Source organism: Poecilia formosa, unplaced genomic scaffold (assembly GCF_000485575.1).
Source record: "Poecilia formosa unplaced genomic scaffold, Poecilia_formosa-5.1.2 Scaffold270, whole genome shotgun sequence".
Taxonomy (NCBI): Eukaryota; Metazoa; Chordata; class Actinopteri; order Cyprinodontiformes; family Poeciliidae; genus Poecilia; species Poecilia formosa.
In genome coordinates, this window is record NW_006800209.1 from 20017 (window position 1) to 27353 (window position 7337).

Sequence of the window (7337 nt, forward strand, 5' to 3'; positions counted from 1 at the left end):
CAAGATGGTAGATTTCTTCTTTACCAAGAAGACCAAGGCACTGTGCGCCTGTTTGTACACTGCTGCCTCTCACTGGTGGAGATGGTGTATTGCACTACTTTAGGATCAATTAATTTAAGAAATGTAAACAGTGTCAGAGCAATATAACATCACCACGTAAAGTTAATTTTTAAAGTTTAATCGGTAATACTTTTCTAACAAATTTAGGTCAGATCATGATTTCTGGGTTAATGTCAAGTTGTCATAACAAAGGCATTTTGAATAATGTCAACTTTGTATTAAAAGTGTCATAATTTACTGAATTACACTTTATGACAGTCATAAATATTCATGAAGACTTATTCATGTTTACGACAAGTGTTTACGACAGTATCATGTCAGTCTTATTCACAAGCTGTGAAATAAAGTGTTACCTGTGGATGTTTTGTAAATTTCCCCAGCCTGTAAATTTCTGCACAGAACTCATGTTACAGTAGGCGGGAGCGAGGGTTTGATGACTAAGACTCTACTCTGTATAAATACAACATCTACAACCCCAACCAGCAGCACAGTTCAGACAGGCAGCAACAGGGACCAACTTCCAAAACACAGAAGACATCACTGAAGTGGAAACTTTGCCGATATTATGAGATTTTTTTTCTTTTGACTTTGGTTCACACTTGATTTTCTGTCTTTGAAGTTAGTTTTAGCATTTTTGTTGCATTTTGTGCCGCAGCAGAGCACGCCATGAGGTGCTGTGCATTAGTGGTGTGTTTACTTTTGGGAATAGGCGTGCAGAACGGATGGAGCCGTCCTGTCAAGTCGGTCTTTGTCACCTTCCCAGGGAACATCGTCAAAAATGTGGCAGATGTGGAGCTGGCACAAGTGAGTAGCAGATGGCAGTGTTGTGGTCAAGATCACCTAAACCGAGACCAAGTCAAGACCAAGACCAGGGTGAATCGAGAATGAGACAAGACCAAGACTTTTAGGGTCAGATACCGAGTCAAGACCAAAACCAGCGACTCGAGCTACATGACACGATAAAACGTGAAATTTGATCAAAATTGCTTCTCAAATTGATCTGAAACATCCATATTTCCATAAAACACCTAGATATTAAATACTTAATGGATTTTACCAATATTAAAAGCAGAACACTCTTTGTTCTGCTTTGCTTCCATCTCTGCGCTTCAAATCTGAGGTGGTTAGGAAGCACATTCAAAACCTTTGGTTGAAATGGTTCGTTAAATTCAAGTCTCCATTACAGACCAGAGAAAACTAAAGAGAATGCAATGTAGTGTTAATCCATTTGAGGAGCCGGCAGTTTATCTTGGGGAAATAAATGACAATGCAAAAGTTAATTAGACTGTAACATGCGCAGTCTGCTGCTCAACCACTGCGGACGCTGCGAAGAATTAAAAACCACTGGGAGTAACTCATGCAGCGGATTTAACAAAAGGAGCCTTCTGGATTCACGTTACCCAGGAGAGCGGCGTTCTGGAGGAGCGCTGCAGAAGAACATCTGTCCGTTTCGGAGAAGCAAAAACACAACCAAAAAAAATAAAAAATCCTGGTAAAAGCGGACACCAGACACTCTGTGAGTGTTAAACACTCACAGAGTTCAATTGATCTGTTTGGATCAAACAGATCCAACTGACTGATGAATTAGCGCAGATTTTATTAGCCCCAGGAGAAAGTGCGTTCAGACCCCAGCGGGTGAAGCGGGTAATTTGAGTGAAGTTGCTTAATTTAATTTATTAAAAGTTATTGGGGCTACGGTCTGTGGTTTTTGTTACTAGGAAGAAAAATGTAGATGCATTTATCTGCTTAATTTGTGATAGGATCTGAATTCACGGTGAATATTAACTAAACCGCATAAAATGCGGCTAAATAGCCGATGTTAATATGATTGTAGTTTCATGGATAAAAATAGTACGTAACCGATTTTTTTATGTTGTCGGTCAAGATAACAGATAACAAAAAAAGTCTAGGGCGACCTGCTGCCCTGACACAAACTCACACACATCTTCATTCACAGTCTTGGTTGTAAATCGATTTTTCTTTTCTTGGACATTTTGACGTTAGCTTGTCGATGTCTCAGTTTTATTCGCTGGAAAAATCAAAAAGCAGCTTGAGGTGACTCTGCTGCTCTCTAGTGGCGAGAACGTTGACTGGTAAAAATCAGAATGCAGTATGGGAGATGTAGTTTGTAGTCAATTCGTGCTCAAAACCTATTTTAAGTCAATCATGGGCCTATAAAACGCTGGGGGGTGGGGGGCACATAAAATGATATGGCGGGCCAGATGTGGCCCGCGGGCCTTGAGTTTGACACATGTGACGTAGATCATCGTCAGGGTCGCAACTATATATTATTCAGGTGGATGTGAAAACCACCAGAATACTGCACTCCCCCGAAGGAAGATACGTGAGGGTGAAGGAGCATAGAAAACATACCCTTGCTCGAGTTGTCCCCACTGTCTGTGAAAGCAAATTGCTGCTGAGTTAGCTGTGGCCATCGGATTTCTTATTTATGCAGCGCTGTTCTATTACTGACGATTAGACAGACATCTTCTGCTGCTCAGAGAAAACCACTGCGCATGTCCTGGAGTGCCGAGTGCGAGTGAAGAGTGGGGAGCGGAGGGAGAGTAACAGATACACGTCATTGGTTGGATTTTAATCGGTGCGTTTTGCGTCCACTGAAAACAAAGATGTTAACAAATAAACTGGACACTATGCTGTACGTTTAGTGATATTTTCACAGTTGCAGTCTTGAAATAAAATCCCGAGTCCTCAGCGCCCGAACCCGAAACCAAGACGGATCTCAAGTGTTACAACACTAGAGATCCGACTTCTTTTCATAGTCTGAGACTCCCAGAATGGAGTTTTAATAAAGTTGTTCCAGGGGAAACAAATTACCTGAATAGAGACTTATATCACACTGTTAATGGAAATATTTACTTTCTAAATTAAACCTACAGACGTCTTTTATGAAAACAATTTATAAATGTGTGACATTACACAAATTGAGAATGGGAGTGTTTGGCTGAGCTCTGGTGTGTTTTGTCTTGTTTGACAGAGTTATCTGAAAAAGTTTGGTTACATAGAGACGGAGCAGCACGGTGACTTCCGGTCCAAGGTGTCCATAGCAAAGTCTCTGAAGATGATGCAGAGACAGATGGGTCTGAAGGAGACTGGAGAACTGGACAAGCTGACACTGGAGGCCATGAAGCGACCTCGCTGTGGTGTTCCTGATGTGGCCAATTACAAATTATATGCCGGGGAACCCAAATGGGACCATAACGATATTACATACAGGTGAGTGGAAGAAGAAATACTATGTGTCATTACATTAATGATTACAGAGTGAGATATTTTTTTCTGCCAAATATGTTCTAGTTATATAAAAACATTTACTTGTTAATAAATTGGTTTTTAAGGCAGGGTTTCAGATTTTTTTATTTTTTAAAATAGCACTTTATATATAAAAAAGCAAAACAAATCATAGATGTTCAGATGGCATTGGTTAATGCTATGGCATGCAAAGGGAAGTTTAATGATAACTTAAAATGCTTGAAAACATGTAAATTAAGAGAAAAATTAAAATTGACATACCCTGTGCATCGTGCGATTTCTCCAGATATGGTTTTGCTTTGGTAGGTTACAACTTTAATAATAACCATTTCACAGCCCAAAATCAGAAGCAAATTATATCATGACATGTTGTGCTACACACACAACTATAGTTTCAGAAGACTCTCTCTTGTAACTTCTGGTGGAAAATTATTATAAGTTAAAATCTGTTATATAAAATGCTTGTGAACTCTCACCAAAATAACTATTTGGGTTACATGTACAAGGTTGGAAGTTGTTTCCCACAGCTGCATTAGAACCAGACTGTTTCACCCATTTGTTTTGAATTCCTTATCTTTGATATAAAACTCATGTGTTGACTCTTCCTGGCAGAGCTTTCCATCCAGAACTGCTTCATTATTGATTGTCCCACAAACTCTCATATATTGTGCACAATATATGAATAAACCTGATTGAGTGATTTCACCTGAACAGTGTTAGGTAATAATTTTTTTCCACAACAATTTGGTGCTGTGACCCGGATCCCTTGACTGGACATACAAGGACGTTGACAAACAGCGTTTTGGTGCCGACCTGGAATAAAAGTATTGATTAGTTTCCATCAGACTGGATCAGCTAGTCATTTTGAGTTCACTGTGTCTTCAGGATCCTGAACTATTCTCTTCATATAGACAGTATTCTGACTGATAAAGTCATTGCAAGAGCCTTCAGGGTGTGGAGTGATGTCACTCCTCTGACATTTACCAGCCTTCTTCAAGGCGATGCAGACATCATGATCTCCTTTGAAACAGGTGGTATGTGCTCTTTTTTACATTTCTAAGTCAAACGTTTGCACTCTAACCAATTAAGAAGCTGAATTATAAAAATCAAACATTGATGAGCTGCTTCATGTTCTCTTTAGATCACGGGGATCCATACCCCTTTGATGGTAAGGATGGCCGTCTAGCTCACGCCTTTTCTCCTGGTGTGGGCATTCAGGGGGACGCCCACTTTGACAATGATGAATACTGGACTCTGGGAAAAGGACAAGGTAACTACACCTCAGAAATCACGTGCTTCTACCTCCCTCCTTCCTCTGGTGTTGTTGCACATATTTCCTTTAACACACAATCCAATCTATCTTCTCAGTGGTGAAGACTTACTTTGGCAGTGATGCAAACGCCATATGTCACTTCCCCTTCACTTACTTGGGGAAATTATACACCACCTGCATCACTGAAGGCCGTTCCGACAACCTGCCCTGGTGTGCAACCACAGCCGACTACGACAAAGACAAGAAATACGGCGTTTGCCAAAGTGAACGTAAGCGTGACAAAAATGACGAGCCTGAAGCTATCCATTATGTTTATGAGCTTGTGAAGGAAAACTGGAACTCATCCAACTACACTTTCAACTGTAATCCTCATAGTCTTGTTCACATTTGACGGAAATGCGGATGGAGCCCCCTGTGTCTTCCCCTTCATCTTCCTGGGTAGGATGTATAAGAGCTGCACCACCGACACCCGCATTGACGGAAAACGCTGGTGTGCCACCACTAGCAACTATGACACAGACAAGAAATATGGCATCTGTCCCAAACGTGGTGGGTAACAGGAAACACAAGGCGTGAAAGTCTTGCCATAGAGGCTTGTTGCTTTGTTTAACCACAGTTATTTTGTCTCTTTTTGTCCAGACACTGCTGTAACTGGAGGAACCTCGGAGGGAGATGCCTGCCACTTTCCTTTTCTGTACCAGGGCAAGGAATACCACTCATGTACTAGTGAGGGGAGGACAGACGGCAAATTGTGGTGTGCCACGACTGACAGCCATGATAGAGACCAGAAATGGGGCTTCTGTCCCAAACGTGGTGGGTAATAGGAAAAACAAGGCATGAAAGTACTACCACAGTGGTTTGTCGCTTTGTTTAACCACAGTTATTTTGTCTGTTTGTCCAGACTCTACCGTAATTGGAGGAAACTCAGAGGGAGATCCCTGCCACTTTCCTTTTGTATATAAGGGCATGGCATACTTCCAATGTACGACTGACGGGAGGACAGACTTCAAATTGTGGTGTGCCACCACTGTCAACTATGATAAAGACCAGAAATGGGGTTTCTGTCCTGACCTGGGTGAGCAACATGAATGGAAGAATTTGTTCTGCGTTTATCATTTTATGAGATTTATGAAATTTCTAACCGGCTATCTTCCAGGTATTAGCCTGTTCCTGGTGGCTGCCCACGAGTTTGGACACTCCCTAGGTTTGGATCACTCCACCGTTAGACAAGCTCTCATGTACCCCTTGTACAGCTATGTGGAGGATTTCTCCCTGGATCAGGATGACATTGATGGCATTCAGTTCCTCTACGGTGAGCGGACAACTCAGTACTCTTTCACAATGAATCTCGTCAAACACATGAAAACTTTGCCTTAACCAAGAATATTCCCATATTTTACAGGAAATAAAACAGGCCCTGATCCTACTCTCAGCACGACAGAAGAACCGGACCCCACTGCTTCATCTGTAGTGACAACGCCATCCACTGTAGATCCCACCAAAGACCCCTGCAAGATCCACAAGTTTGATGCCATCACTGTGATTCAGAGACATCTGCATTTCTTCAAAGATGGGTGAGTAAATATCTAGTTCTACTTATGTTCTAGGAACATAACCTGATGAGGTGCCAATCTTGCATTTCTGATTAACAGGCAATTCTGGAAGGTACCAAGCAAGGGAGACGGAGGTCGAAAGGGACCATTTTCCATTTCTCAGAGTTGGCCAGCTCTACCTGCTGTCATTGACTCTGCCTTTGAGGATGTTCAGACCAAGAATATATACTTCTTTTCAGGTAAGGAGTGTTCTTTCCAGAGCTTATCAGAGCACTGAAATGTTAGACTATGAGTTTTAATCATATTATTATTGTTATATTAGGAAGCAGGTTATGGGTGAACACAGGAAGCAGTGTGCTAGGTCCCTACAGTATTGAGATGCTTGGTTTGCCCCCAAGTGTGCATAAAGTGGAGGGAGCGCTACAGAGAGGGAAGAACAAAGTGTTTCTCTTTAGTGGAGAGGACATCTGGAGGCGAGTAGAAATTGCCCCCTTTTTTAGACAAAATCTGTAATTTAACCCATCCTTAAACACATTTTATGTTAAAGGACCAACAGTAGATCTCATTCTATCGCTGATCCCTACAGGTTAGATCTCAATACCAGAAGGATTGACAAAGGATACCCTATGTATATCAGGGCCATCTTTCCAGGTGTCCCTGATGATCCTTCTGATGTGTTCAAGCACAAAGGTAAACATACCTTCTATCACTAAGCTCAGGAACCAAAATCCAAAACCCAGGTGTGGATCTACTGGGGTGGCGTGGGGTGGCAGTTCCCACCCCAAATGAGAGCCTTGCCACCCTTGTTTCCACCCAAGTTGTCGACTATGAATTCAATAAATGGTTATGGGAAATCGAACATTAAGCGCACAAATCTCTTTTTTCCGACAACATTGAATGCAACACAATGTAACCTGACACCTACTGCTGAGTAGCGAGAAGTGCGAGAGACAGCAGCATTGATATGGATGGATATAAATTATTGGACTGGACATTACCTGACTTATCGTGCGCCACACCTGCGTCATTGCTGTCCATTGAGTCAACATTATGTGTGGTCAGGAAATTACCATAGTCACGCAAAGAATCTGAAAAATGGACGCAATATTTAGCGGTTAATTCAATCCTATGAATTAGATAACAATGGCTTCAGATTTAACAGGTGAGGAAAAAGTTTTAAC

The 7337-nt window shown here is 41.7% G+C and overlaps 1 pseudogene; it reads left to right on the forward strand.

The window, feature by feature from the left end:
- Nucleotides 1–482: 482 nt before the first annotated feature.
- LOC103151038 (matrix metalloproteinase-9-like) overlaps nt 483–7337 on the forward strand; it is a 34221-nt pseudogene continuing 27366 nt past the window's right edge.